The sequence below is a fragment of the Corapipo altera genome, unplaced genomic scaffold (genome assembly GCF_003945725.1).
Source record: "Corapipo altera isolate COAL_440 unplaced genomic scaffold, ASM394572v1 2b, whole genome shotgun sequence".
NCBI classification, from domain to species: domain Eukaryota; kingdom Metazoa; phylum Chordata; class Aves; order Passeriformes; family Pipridae; genus Corapipo; species Corapipo altera.
The window spans coordinates 33058179-33073410 of NW_020884874.1; the positions used below are offsets into that span (position 1 = coordinate 33058179).

Genomic DNA, 15232 nt, shown 5'->3' on the forward strand with positions numbered 1-15232 from the left:
CCAGAGGTAAAAGACAATGGCTGTAGTTGCACAGGAATTGTGTCCCCAATTGAAACACTTTATTGTCACTTAGTGGAACTCTGAGAGTCCTGGTTCTGCCCAGGTGGCCCAGGGAGCTCCCTTTGATCCTTGCTCATCAGTGGGGATCCCTTGGGATTCAGACCAACACCCGCTGACTTGCCCATGATGATTATCTGGCTGTAATACTTGAGCCCTATGGGACTGACAGAACCATTTGCATGTCTTAAGAGTGTCCAGTGGGGCTTTTGGTTCAAAATGACTATGATAAGATGTAAGTCAATGGAGCTGACAATATTCTGTTTAAGTATAAGATGTAGGAGGCGCTTCATATCCTGGCATGGCAGAGAGGACCTCAGGTCACGATGAGGAGGCATGGCATCCAAGAGACTGGAAAACATTGGCCTCCTCAGTAACAGAACTGGTAGCAGTTGCAGCTCCAAGATAAGTGTGGGAGAAGATCCAAACAGGCAACCAGTAGAGGAGTTCAGGAACAGCACAGACAGAAGGAAAGAAGTGGTAGAAACTCCATGAAGGAAAAAGAGTCCTGAGTTTTATTCAGGCTTTTTCTTTTTACAAAAGTTTTCTTGTTTGTTTGGTACAGAGTTATATTTTTTTTGTGGTTTGATGGTTTGTTTGTTTGTTTGTGTGGGTTTTTTGTTTTTAAAATATAATATAAACAACATGATGCAAGCTGTGATGATCATTGTGTACACTGGGCAAGGCAAACATTAATCCCAGCTGAAGCAGATTTTTTTAGGCTAAGCAAGGGCCTCCTGTTCCTTGGAGTTGGTAAATGAAGGATACCCAGCAGTCACCTCTATGTAGGGATGAAGCATGCAGAGCAGAGATTTGATAGATTGAAGTGGTATGGCATCAGTGCAGAACTACCTGCTTACAGTGACAAAGAAAATTGCCACTCGGATAACATTTATCAAATGTACTATTTTGAAGCACAATCCCAGTACTGTGGATTATTCTTATTAATAGAAAGTGTAATCTATCTCCAGGAGATAACAAATAAGTAAAGTTTATAGCTCTTATTACCTTCAGATACATTCAGTGTGAGCATTTCCCACTGAAAGTTATCTTGCATTCATGTAAATTACATTGACTAGAAAATACTAATTCTGTCCCCAAAATAACAAATGTATATGTAAAACATTCTAATCTAGCAGTGCTAATCTGTGTAGGGAGGGTTTATTACATTATGAAATTTAGATGAATCACAGAAGTGAATGCTGATGAAATTAACAGGTAGTGATATCTTCAGTGGTGTGCCCAGGCAGGTGAATGGCAAACTTCAGAAATTAAGAACTCGCTCTGCCATGAGAATCCCTCTTTCAGTGATCATCTGAAGATAGGACTGTCCACTTTCCTCTGGATTTGCAGTGGTATCAAGGAAAGACAATAAATTGCTTCTTTTATTTTTCCTTGCCTTCAGACTTTTATTCTGTGTATTTGTTTTGCTTTTCGAAACGGAGCTAGGGCCTGAAGAGGTAACTCTGAATACTGATCCGAGGAATCTCCTGCTCAGAAGAATGCAATGCTTAGCTAGCATGTACTGCTTAGCTAGAGATAAAAACCAGAGCTTAAGGATTACATAAATAAAGATAAGGGGCGAAATAGGGGCTGGAGTCCAAAAGTCTTGCAAAATTCACCATAAAGTCAGCAAAAAGCAAGAAAGTTGAAAAGTTCAGCCGAGGAAGAAGAGCAAAATGCGACCTCGTGAGGCTGAAGAAACAGGAACGACCACCAAACATCACCCCAAAAAGACAACTCCGCCCCAGACTCCACCCAGACTCCGCCTATTATGAATATTATAACTAGATGTTGCAATTATATGAATATGCATGTGGAAATATTGTAATCACTTGTAGAAATTGTATATAATCCTGTCTTTTCACTGAAAAGGCAGAGCAGTTTGTCCAGCGCAAGCTGGCTGCTCTCCAACATTGCCTTGAATAAATACCTTGCTGCTTAAAGACTAAAACTTTGTCTCTGAGCAGTTTCTCTGCGCCTTTTGGGGCAAAATTCGGCATCAGTTTGTATTGAGTTGTTCATCTCTGACACGTCTGTTAGAAAGGGATGAATAAATAGTCAAATGAGCTGAATGCGTTGTCTGAAGATTAGCATGAAATTTACTTGAAAAATCATTCAGCAGTTGTTTGAGACAACAAAGAAAACTGAGAAAAGTCAGTTACATATTTATAGAAGTGTTGTCAGGTCGGTCTGCAGTGCCTTTCCTGATTTGCCCACATGAAAATGGGAGGGCTTGCAATTTTTTGCCAGGCAGCTGTGCAGCCGTCTATTACACTGAGTCTGAGCTGGCCCCAGGAAAACTGTTCCAGAGCTCAGGAGAAAGATTTTAAAATCAAATTTCTTAGTTTAACATGCTACTTTCTAAAATGAGTTTTGCACTTAGTTTACTCCCGGGGTTGAGAGTTCAGAGATCACACCCACTGGCTACCTTGTAAACAAAAATAATGCCTTGCCAAACTGCTGGAAAAATAAGGAGAAATTATTTACCTCTGTTTCTTTTTGTGCAACTTGCTGTATTTCTAGTGGAGGTGTAAGGTGCTGGGCTGGCATCTTTGGACAATAATCTCCTTCACCGATTTGTGTTAGTTTGCTGCAAGGTTTCTTTCACACCAGATTCACCAATGGACCACATTTCTGGCCAACGGGGCTGCTCCAGAGGTGCCAGAGTAATTCTGTCATCTGCAGTTTACTCAATCCTTGGCCACCTGGAAACTCACAGAGCTGTTATTTAATGTCATTTCTGGTCACACTTTTTGTAATGTAGACAGCATATACCCAGGACTGTACTGAACCAGTCCGGTGTTTCACACAGACTCTAAGCAGCTGTCAAATGGTGATGGTGTTCAATCACTGCTGAGCTTGACCAGATCTAAGAAAATAACCTTGAGAGCTAAGGCTCAGTATGGATTTGCAGCCTTGGTGCACAGGAGACAAAAATATTGAGAGTGAAAGAAAAAAACCGCTTTTAGCTAAGAATGAAAGGCAAGTGCTATGAAAAATGTCTGAAAACATTGATTCCATTTCTAAATGCTTACTTAGTTAGCAAAAATGATTGTTCCCATTTCTTATTTGATGTTGACAGAGTCAAGATTTTCTGAGCTTGGCCTGGTATCAGAAGATAGAGATATTTGAATTTTCATATCAGCAAAAAGGCAAGGAACAAGGACTGAAATCTGAGGCCGTTGAGGTTAATGGAGTTTTGTCATTGACATTCAGTTGAGGCAATTTTCTTCCTTGGGTATGTTGTGGATCAAGAGTAAGGCATTAATCCTCTGATTTAATTTTTTTTTAGTTGTCTGTGGTTTAGAAAATATATTTATCAATCTTTAACCAAAAGGAAGGGGTTTACAGGCAGCTGAAGCATGTTCTTTCAAGATTTACAAAAAGAATAAACTAGCAAAGCCAGTATTTGTCCATGAATAATTTTAGCTAGGAAAAAAGATGAAACAGTAAAACAAAACTGACATTATTTAGAGGATTTATTGGAATTCTCCACTAATTTTTTTAAACACTAGAACAAAACTTGCTTTAACAGCAATAATGTTTTCTGGGTTATTTATGTGAGTTTCTTTCTGAAAAAGCTGACTCCATACAGCAGACATATATAAAAAAATAAAAAGAACATTTTATATCTTTACCTTTTATGCTTTATATTACTTTTTGTCTTGAATCATCAGTCTATCCTCCAAACCTTTTGTTGCCATTAGTAGTGGAGAAGAATGAAAATATGGTTCTTGAATATTATGTTCATTCTTAAGAGAACATTTATTTAAAATTTATTATATTGCATGACTTTATTTTTCAATCTTATCAGGTACCATTTACTTTGAAGAAACCTCTAATCCTTTCTTTTCTCATTTTCTGTCTCTTACTGTTTCAACTCCAAAGAGGGAAAGAGATTTCTTTGTTCACATTTTTCTTGATTGACCCATGAAAATGATGTATGATAGAAACTTTAAAAAGAAATATGTCTGCTACTCCCTTTGAAAATTTGTTCTTATGGTTGATGTTTTCATTGCAGAGCCATGTGTGTTTATTTTAAAGATTCAGTTTACCTTTCCTTATTCCCTTGCAACTCCCAAAGTCTGGAATAAGAGCACAAAACCTGAGAAGTGGGCCCGTGAGAACCTCATGAAGTTCAACAATTCCAAATGCAAGGTGCTGCACCTGGATTGGGGCAGCCCCAGGCTTAATTACAGACTGGGAGAAGAACTCATTGAGAGCAGTCCTGCAGAGAAGTACTTAGGTGTTCTGGTGGATGAAAAGCTGGACATGAGTCAACAGTGTATGCTAACAGCCCAGATGGCCAACTGCATCCTGGCCTGCATCAAAAGAGGTGTGACCAGCAGGTCAAGGGAGGTAATTCTCCTACTCTGCCCTTGGGAGACCCCACATGGAGTACTGTGTCCAGCTCTGGGGTCCTTGGCACAAGAAAAATGAGGATCTGTTAGAGTGTGTCCAGGGAAGGGCAACAAAGATGACCAGAGGGATGGAGCACCTTCTCTATGAAGACAGGTTGAGAGAACTCATCATCCTGGAGAAGAGAAGGCTCCAGGGAGCCCTCATTTCGGCCTTCTAGTACTTAAAGGGGCTTGATAAAAAAGAGGAAAACTGATATTTTAGATGGGCAGACAGTGATACGACAAAGGGAAACAGTTTTATATTAAAAGAGGAGAGACTTAAGAGAGGAAAGAAGATGCACCATTACATGTAAACTTCTAAATAAGAACAAATAGGCGGAGTAGATAAATTCACATCTGACTGCAGTATGTATAAATTCAAATCTTCTCAGGGCAGTTATCAAAAACCTCTTTGGTCCACCACAAAGCCTATATTGCTTATAAGAACTATACAAACACATGCAATAAATCTAGATTTGCCCTTTTGAGTCATCTTCAAATCATCATCAGCTGATATTTCAAAAAAGATGTTACCAAGTCACATTTACTTACAGTGAATTTAATTTTAGTAGAGCCCATACATTTTGGTGAATCTGCTTTTATTGCGGATAGGCACTTGATGCCCTTCTGTCTCGAGAAGCATCTATTCTATTGGCCTTAAGAAATCCTTTGATATCAGTAGAATTCAAGACCAATAGAGAACTAACACCTGAAATTCACAGACACTGATGCTGAACAATTTTGTTACCACTTGATAGGCACCAATACCTTTCAAACTTGATAGGCTTCTATACCCATAGGTCATAGAATCATAGAATGTTAAGGGTTAGAAGGGATCTAAAAGGTCATCTAGTCCCAACCCCTCCTGTCATGGGCTTGGACACCTCCACTAGACCAGGTTGCTCAAGGCCTTATCCAATTTGGCCTTGAACTCTGCCAGGGTTGAGGTATCCATAAACTCCCTGGGCAACCTGTTCCAGTGTCTCACCACCCTCAAAAGTAAAGAATTTCTTCCTAATATCTAGCCTTAATTTCCTCTCTTTCAGTTTGTACCCATTACTCCTTGTCCTATCACTACAGTTCCTGACTCTCTGGTTTCCCTGTAGTCCCCTCTCAGATACAGGAAGGTTGCTTTGAGATATCTATGCAACATTCTCTTCTCCAGGCCAAACAGCCCCAAACTTTTTCTTTGTAAAGGGGGTGCTCCGGTCCTCTTAGCAATTTTGTGGCCCTTCTCTAGACTTGTTCCAACAGTTCCATGTCCTTTTTATGCTGGGGACACCAGAACTGTACCCAGTACTCCAGGTGGGGTCTCACAAGATCAGATTAGAGGGGGCGAATCACTTTCCTCCACCTGCTGGCCACACCCCTTTTGATGCAGCCCAGGATTCCATTGGCTTTCTGGGCTGCAAGCACGCACTGCCAGTTCATGGTGAGTTTTTCATCAACCATGACCTCCAATTCCTTTTCTGCAGAGCTACTCTCAGTCAATTCTGTGCCCAGCCTGTAGGTGTGCCTGGGCTTGCTGCAACCCAGGTGCAGGACCTCACATTTCGCTTTGTTGAACTCAATGAGGTTTCCATCAACCCACCTCTCAAGTGCATCAAAGTCCCTTGGAATGATGTCCCAGCATGCCGACTGCACCACATAGCTTGGTGTTGTCAGTGAAATTGCTGAGGGTGCCCTTGATCCCACTGTCCATGTCACCAACAAAGATGTTGAACAGTATCAGTCCCAGTACTGACCTCTGAGGGACACCACTGGTCACTGATATCCGCGTGGACAATGAGCCATTGACCACAACTCTTTGTGTGTATCCATCCAGGCAGTTCTTTATCCACTGAGAGGTCCATCCATCAAATCCATGTCTCTCCAATTTGGAGGCAAGGGTGTCATGCAGGACAGTGTCAAACTCTTTGCATAAGTCCAGGTAGATGATGTCAGCTGCTCTGCCCCTATCCACCAATGCTGTAGCCCCATCATAGAAGGTCATCAAAATTTGTCGGGCATCATTTGCCCTTAGTAAAGCCATGTTGGCTGTTTCCAATCACCTCTTGAGACTGATTTTTATATTGGTACACACTGAGACCTATCAACAGCAAGACTCTTGGATATCCATAGGTGTCAATGCCTATGAATGCAAACACCTATTTTTTAGGCACAGATAGTTACAGCTATTGATGGATAGATACAGAACAGAACACAGATAACTTCTAATCTCAATAGATGACTATCCCTATTGGTCTAAAGACCAATTTTCATACCAGTAGACATCAAGAACTATAGATAGTGAGATCTTTTGATATTCTCGGGCACCTATGTCTATCAATTTCAAGACCTATCTGTAAGCATCAGTATCAATACCGAGTGGTAGACCTTTTGTTCTCAGTAGACATCTACATCTATCAGTCTCAAGAAATTTCTTGTTATGGCTAGACACCATGACATACCAGTAGTGAGACCTTTTAATATTTGTGGGCATCAATGCCTATCAATTCATATGCCTATAAATAGACATTAATTTCTATAGGTGTTGCCCAGAAGCTGATTTTGATTTTGTTAATACCAACATCTGGTGGGGAGACCTTTCAGTATCATTAGTCATTCATCAGTTTCAACACCTACGGGTGGACATCAGTGTCAATTAATAGATATGGTTGTCTTTTGAGTTCTGTAGGTGTCTACCTCTACTGATCTAGAGAGTGTTTTTATCTGAGTAAGCGTTGAGATCTATAGATAACAAGACATTTTGATATTCATAGGTATCAATACCTTTCAATCTCAATAGGAATCCAAACACTTTGGTGTCAAGAAACTTTTTGATACTGATAGCAATCAAGACCTGCAGATAGTGAGCCCTTTTCATGTAGATAGGTATTGGGGCCTATCAATTTTGATATATATCTAAAGGTGTTTATACCAATCAGTTATTAACACATCAACGTCAATAGACATTGATACCTTCTCGTATCAATAGGCATTTATTTCCTTCAGTCCCAAGAATTATTTGTTTTCATATTGTTACAAACCCAGACCTAAAGATAGCAAGACCTTTTCATATAGATAGTCTTCAGTACCTGTCGATTGTTTACTTCATATTAATGAAAGGAAATTACGTTTTCTACGAAATTTTAATGATTGCCTTGTAGTGTACTAAAGTTTAAAGTAAGACTGTATGGTCCCAGTTAAATAGTGATGCAAATTTGTATTTCCCCAAAACTGAAAAGCTTAAGAAGAAATGATGTGAAATAATTAAAGTAATTCTTAGAATAAGAAAATTACAGAATATATTCCAGTTAACAATAATTTTTTTCATGAAAAATTATTATGTAAGTGCACATGAATTTCCTGATAAGTATCAGTGTAATTGTTAAAGATTAAATCATATAACATGTAAGAGTAATTGTAATGTAATTAACCACTGATCACTCCATTTCTTTTCCTCTGTTATGCATGTGTATAGGAAGACAGAACAATTAAAAAGTTATAAAACAGTTCATGTTGATTTGTACAACTCTGATTCAAAGCAGAGCAAAATCCCAGATGAGCACAAAAATTAAAATTGCACTGTGGCAAAAAAAAAGTATTAACTTTGCTCTATTTTTTTTGCCCTACTTCTGAAAGCCTGTAAATTAGCTGCTACTTAGGGTTCTAATACAGAGCAAAGCATTTGTTATCCACTTAGCAGTGCTAGTCATCTCTACTATGGAAAATATCAGTGTTAGCTCACTTCCACTAAAAAGCACTGAAGTATTTTTAAAAAAACAAACCAGAAACAATTATGTTTGATCTAAAATCCAGCACTTATACATAAAAGAAATACAACTTGAAGCTTACTAATGCATTTTCTGTGTCCCCTTTATTTGTATTGAAATAAAAATAAAGTCACTTCCAAGCAAATGCACTTATTAATTTCTCATGTAGCTGTGTCGTTTTCAGGAGGATCTAAATTTCTTTCTATTTTTGTCATATTTGTTAAGGTTTGCATTTGCTGGGCTCCACTGACAATGTTTCAGTGAAATAATACTGAAATAGCACAACCCGGTACTGTCTGTGGATCACTGGCTTTAACTCACTAGTTGTTTTTTAGGCAGTGATATTGTTCTTTTATAAATCATTACAACCTGTTACTGAGATGATGAAAAAAACCTAGAAAGTCTCATGTACCTAGATATACAAGATGATGAGAGAATTAGGTTGAATCCTGAAAAGATGGGAGCATCCACAACTGGCAGGGCTTTATAGGGGTTCAGCTCTCTTATGCACCAGTCAGCTCACAGCCCACCTGTTGGTAAGCAAATAAATTATTCATTGAAACAATAGTTTTGTTTCCAGATAAACACTGACTTTTAGAAGTGCTTTTTCTCTCTCTCTCGTTTTGGCTTTTTTTTTCTGTTTGTTTGTTTTTAGTTCACTTTTTGAACTGTAATTCCATGTGATTGAAGAGAGAGGGCTGAAATCATCTCTTTACTCTCAGAGTCCTAAATCTTGACCTGGGTTTCTGCTTGGAAAGAATTTCTTCACCATTTTGTTTTATTTCACTGTATATATATATATATATATATATATATATCCTTTTAATTAAATTAGATGCTTGCTAAAGCTTCTCAACTTGAAGGTTTTGACCCCTAATACATTACAGGAAATGTCTGCTCTGCCTCAATGCTGACTAGGACAGACAGTGTGAAGTGATCCCGATTTATGGACTGTGAAGGTGTGTTTTGCTCCTGGGTCTTGGCTGTGGTGGCTCACTGGGGACATGCCAGCAGGAAGCAGTGCTGGGCACTGCATTTGCACAGGCTGTACAGATATTTTCAGGGCACTTCCGTTAATGTGACCAGTCATTAGATGTCAGCCTTAAGTCACCATGAACTCAGCAATTCAGATCAAGATGAGCTCTGTAGTCATCTGTCATCCTTTCACAAAACTTCTTCCTCAGGATCCCTTTTATGTCAAGGTATCATGGAGGGAATGTGTGTGCCAGTAGCTAACTATGTATACAAAGAAAAGACTTGTTCTCTGTGGTTATAATAAGATCATCAGGGCTGCTCTCTGCAAGCTCAGCTAACAGGTCTGCCTACATGCTTAAATCAGTGCAGTTTGTTTTCCCCCCCTCATTCATATGGGCCCACTGTGAATTACACATCATCTTTCTTCACAGTCTGTACAAACAGTATCAAGCACTTGTATATCACTTTGAATCCTGAGTGGCTTGCTCCTCTGAGGAGGTTACCTCTTACCTATTCCTCTCAGCCATCCTATATTGCTCATTTTGTCACTTGGTAATTTTGACTCACTGAGTGCTCTAAGAGCATGGGTAAGTCAGGTTGTACATGTATTCTTTATTTCATTTGAATTACTAAAACATGATCTCCTTGGATATATTACATGACAAAGCATAAACAAGTCATAGGTAATAAATTGAGTATGGTATCTGAACGCCCTCTGCAAGGTTTTCTCATCATGTCAAGAATGCCTCTCCATTTTCCCGATGCATTTACAGTTGCTGTAGTTCTATTTATTAGGAGCTATGGTAAAGTCTGTACAGCAGAAATGTTATGCAGACTCCAGCATTTGGAGATGACTGAAGGAGAAACTGTTGGCTTCAATGGTCTGTTACTGAATGTGCATGTCTAGCAAGTCCCTTCAATTTTAAAAAAGGTCATAAATAATGCAGATCCCTCAGGTGCACCTTCTCTTCCTTGCGTGCCATTTCAGAGTGAGGTACACATATATGTAATACAGAGCACATTATGAAAGACAGTTTCTAGCTGACAGAAAGCTGTGGCTGTAGTGTGGTCAGCATCAGAAAACCTATCTAAGTCCTTCTATTCAGACATGTATGTAGACACTGCTCAGTCTGGATCTGTTTTCTTTTGCTGATCCTACAGATGCATCCAAATGAATACATGGCAAGTCTTAACAATGCACATATGTGTGAACTTCCTAACAGACAAGTTGCCTTCTGGAGGTGTCACAGGTCACACACATCCACTTCCCTTGGCATATGAGGATGTGATGGCTCTGAGTTTGGCAGGACACAGTCCCCAAGGAAGAGGAGCAATTCCTTGAGTTCATCCTCTAGGATCTCCCAGCAAGAAAGCCAGTAAGTAGTGACTGATTCTCTCTCCTTTACAAGGGAGTCAAAATATATACCTGCTCACCCAGAACTAGTTTCCAAACTGGAGAATCCGCGTGGCCATATGACCTTTGCTGGTTGTCATGGAGTCTTAATGTGTCAAATATCACTGTGAATTGTGGTTACTTAACTGGCACACCAGAGAACCAGCTACTGCCCTCTGTGGAATTTGTGTTAGATGCTGTACAAACACCTCAGGGAACAAAGTTCCTGCAACAACTCTCTCATTCAGTGGGGACAAGTCGCATTATGCCTACTGCTGAAAGCTGCAGCCGCATTTTTCAGCTTTTAGTGCTCCGAAGTTTTTATTGCTAGTTAAATAAAAACAAATTCAAGTTTTCATCTAAATGAAGCCTCTAATTTTGTGGGACTCCGTGTCTACATTTTTCACATGGTTGTAGGAAGGGAATGAAATCTCTGGACAGCACTTATTATCCATTCTCCTAGGAATTCATTCCATATTCTGATAAAGATCAGCCTTAGGCTTTCAGGTTATTGATCTCAGCCAAAAGGCAGATCTCTCAGCTCCAGCAAGTGTTTCTGCTAATATATTTTCCTTCCAACATTAATACGTTCTCTAATTTCAACCTCAAGAAGCAGTAATAAATTGCAATCTGTGGTTTTAGCTTGTAAAAGCAGAGTGGACCATATGAATATGTGTTGGACAGCTTGTCACAGCCTGCTGCAAAATCCAATTATTTTTGAGGTTATTATGCCTTCCTTCATTACAGCTATTCTAATATCTCAAATAATTAGCTGAGATGCTATCAAACTTTCCTATAGTATCTGAAAAAAATGCATTGGTGAGTTTGAACTTGTTATCTAAACTGATAGGCAGAAAATACCGACCTATTCCTCAGGAAGTCAATAACTCCAAAAGTTACTTTTAAATACAATTGGGCCAAGTGCTGGCTTCTTCATTGGATGGGACTGTTGCAAATTTATACTTCTTCTGGTAAGCTATTTCCCCATAGGCCAGGTGCCCTACCCACTTGAACTCTTTGAGCTGGTGGTATTACAGGCCAGGGAAGGCAACTCAACTGTGAATGTTGACTCAATCTCCCCACAGAGACCTGCAAGGAGAAATGGGTCTGTACTCTGAAAAGAGAAGGTGCAGCCTTGCACCCGAGATGGGGCAGAGATGATGTTGGTTTAAGACCAAGATACCAAACCAAGATATCATTGTTGGCCTTGTCCTGGTGCAGTGCACCCACGTAGCCTCTTCCTTGGGATTCTGTCTAGGTACATGGGGTTTTACTCTGCCTCAAGTCTTAAGCAAATCAGTTGAAAGTACCTAAGGGCAGGTTGGAAAATAAAAGAGTGTTGGGCCTGCTGTTCAGTGAGTCTGATACAAAAAAGTATCAGATCTTTTTCTGCTTTTAACATATAACTTTCTGAATTAATTCTTAAATATCTGGAGGAAGGTGTTGCAGTTCCTACAGACAGATTTAAGGAGCAAATCACACTTTGGCATTATTATGTACACTGGTATTGTAAAATCAGAGTTAATTACTGTGAATTATTTCTTATTGTGGATCCTTGGAATTTATGGGACAAAGATCAAGTCTAAACAAATCTTTTTGATCTTTTAATGAATTTTGTAAAGGCAAGGGTAAGAAAATCCCATCTGTATTTCTACATATTTGAACATTATCAGAACTGAGTTTTTCCTAAGCTGTTGATGTAGGAAAAAAAAAAAGAATTTTCTTTTCCATAAGCTACAGAGCAAGTATCAATCCTAACATTAAATGTTGTTACACAGCTCTGTGAATTATAATAACCCTTTGTTTCATTATAGAGCTGCATCAGTTTTTTTAGATGATACTAACAGAAATGTTTCGGAAGCAGTTAGTGTTAAACAAATGGTCTGGCCCTTGGGTGACATTAGCTAATCAGATATAAATGAGGGCTTGAAAAATAGGATAAAACCAACTTAATTTGTAGACTGAATATTAGTCAGATGGCTTTTACTTGCCCTTTATATTCTGGAGGAGTTTTGTCAGAAACAACCTAGCTAGATGAAGAAAGAAGACAGTGATATTTGTCTGGATCTGATCACAGTCAGCTGAATTTGTATGCACCGTATTCAATTTTTATTTTTATTATGCAGTTCAAGTTCACAGTCCTGAAGAAACTGAAAGGCTGGAGCTAGCTTCTGAAAATGGGCTACCAAGTCAGCTCAGGTCCATACAGATAGCCATGAAATAGGCACTTCACAATTGCAGGGCCGAGACCAGACCAGGCCTGGACAATTTCTGGTGTGGAAGAGAAGCGGCAATGGGCAGAAACTGAAACACAAGAGGCTCTGTCTGAACATCAGGAAACACTTTGTTTTCTGCAAACACTGGAATAGGATGCCCAGGGAGGTTGTGGAGTATCCCTCCATGGAGATACTCAAAAGCTATCTGGACACAGTCCTCACTAACTGGCTCTAGGTGGCCTTGCTTGAGCAAAAAGGTTGGACTGGATGACCTTCACAGGTGCTTTTCAACCTCAACAAGTCTGTGATTCTGTGAAGAGGGGTAAGGACTCAGGGAAAGAGCCTGCCTCATTTTATATTACCTGGGAGCTAGAGACATAATATGCCGTAGCTTGGCATAGTGACTCTGCCAAGAGTTGCTGTACCATTGTCATAGCCCATAGTCCAAACTCTTCCTCAGCATGGGAAACCAACCTGGCTATCAGTAGTTCTGCAACAGGAGCCTTTGACAGAGACAAAACTTACTGGCATAGGCAAAGTTCCAGCAGTCTGCCACTCTAAGCAGCTTCATACCCTGCTCATGGCTCAAGACAGTCCAGTCTACAGCTCATTTGGGTTATGTTCTCATGAATCCAAATTCTGTTTCTTCTGGACTGTATGCCTTTTCATAGCCCACTGAAGTCCTCTTCCAACTGCAAATTTTTTTGGTAGCTTCAGTGTGTCCTGCCTTAAGGATCTCTGAAATCTATTACTGGATAATATGTTTTAACAGAAGTATAACTAGAAACACATTATTATGAGTGACACTTTTTTAAAACTAGAGTTACTACAGTGAATACGTGTCCTGAAAGGTTCAAAGGGTTACTTAAGCTTTTCTGTAGCCTGTAACTGGGTATCATGTTTTCCACAAGCTCACTATTCTTCACATTATCTGTGAAAAGTGATTTAGTGGTAGACTCAGTAGTGACTGTGTAATCCTTGCACTCAATGATCTTAAAGATCTTTCTCAGCTTAAACAATTCTGTGATTCTATGGTTTTGCGGCAGCTAATGAGTCCCCTTCCTGTTGAAACCATGCATACTGCAACGACCCCAGTCACAGCATAAGGTGCTGCAACCAACAGAAATTGTTGCTGACATTTCATGGCAAGCTGAGTTAAGGTTTGTTGTGCAATACAACCAATTGATAAAAAAATTGATCATGGGGCAGATGTGACCTCAAATTGAGCTTATTAATATCCACATTTGAGAATATTTTCATATATGTATTTACAATTCTGAAGAGAGAAGAAAAATATAATCTTTGGAAAGCAACCAAGTTGTCCAGTAAGTTGTTCGTGATTGAATAGTACCACCAACCCAATCTCTTCATCACTTAGACCCCATGCAACTCTGCTTAGGCTTGATTTATGACAATTAGTTCTGTCTAATGATGATAAACATGACAAGAAATATCCTCCAAAAACTTCATGCACTGTATATGGCATCTGACCTATATACTTCATCAGCTTGGGACTTTCAACACATTTACTTCAGATAAGTTTTACATTGCTCTCAGCATGCCTCCCATGCAGCAAAAGGATGTGAGTGCATCTCAGAGGTAGGAAAAGGTTGCTGTGCTCTGATTTCCAAGTCTACTCATGCCTCTCAAGTTTGCTCATACATATACACCTGCAGTTTCACAGCGATCTCTCATGATAGTAGTCACATAGTTAAACTTTATAAATCCTGCCCTTAGATATTGTTGACAGTGAATATTTATCTAGGTTCAAAGAGAGACAGGAAAATTAATGGCATCTCTAAATTCATACAAACCATGGACACATTAGGAAGTGTGTGTGATATATAACTACTGGTTGTGGGTTAAAAAGTAACCGAGGAAGAAAATTTAGATATGAATGTCCTGCTCTTCTGCTATTCCCTGGGCATCTGCTGTTGCCTACGTCAAAGGCAGAGTGGTGGCTTAGCTGGCTCTTTAGTCTGACCCACTATGTCTGTGTTCGTGCTATAGAGCTTCATTTACTCAAGGGAAAGACAGATGTTCCTTATTTATGCACTATGAATTGTTCCCCAAGAAATATGCAAAGGACCTGGGTGCCTGTATTAGATGCCTGCAGTTTGAAAGTGTGCCTCTACTGCAGGAACCTTGGTGAATGAAGAGCCATCATAGCAGAGGAATGGATCTGCTCAGTTTGGCCTGTCAGTGTGATGAAGGTCTGCAGGAAATTATTTATCCTGGATTTTAATTGCTGGCATGAGATATTCCTTCCTTTTGTAAATCGTCTTACCCTCCTCGCATTGGACCTGTTGTCAAGGTGTATGAGATGGGGCCTGAACCCTGAATCTGTTTCTGTGACTCAAAGCTGTTGGAATATCAATCAGAGCATCACCCAGAGCAGGGACTGTGATGTCTCTTGCCTCTAGCCACTGCGTC

At 39.6% G+C, this 15232-nt stretch overlaps 1 long non-coding RNA gene across 1 annotated transcript in view; it reads right to left on the reverse strand.

Annotated features, from left to right (window-relative positions):
- Nucleotides 1-2636: 2636 nt before the first annotated feature.
- Nucleotides 2637-15232, reverse strand: part of LOC113942968 — a 43938-nt gene continuing 31342 nt past the window's right edge. The window contains exons 2-3 of the long non-coding RNA XR_003526133.1: nucleotides 8628-8745; nucleotides 2637-2765 (exon numbers count right to left, since the gene is read on the reverse strand). This is a non-coding gene — a long non-coding RNA (uncharacterized LOC113942968). The remainder of the gene's footprint in view (nucleotides 2766-8627; nucleotides 8746-15232) is intronic.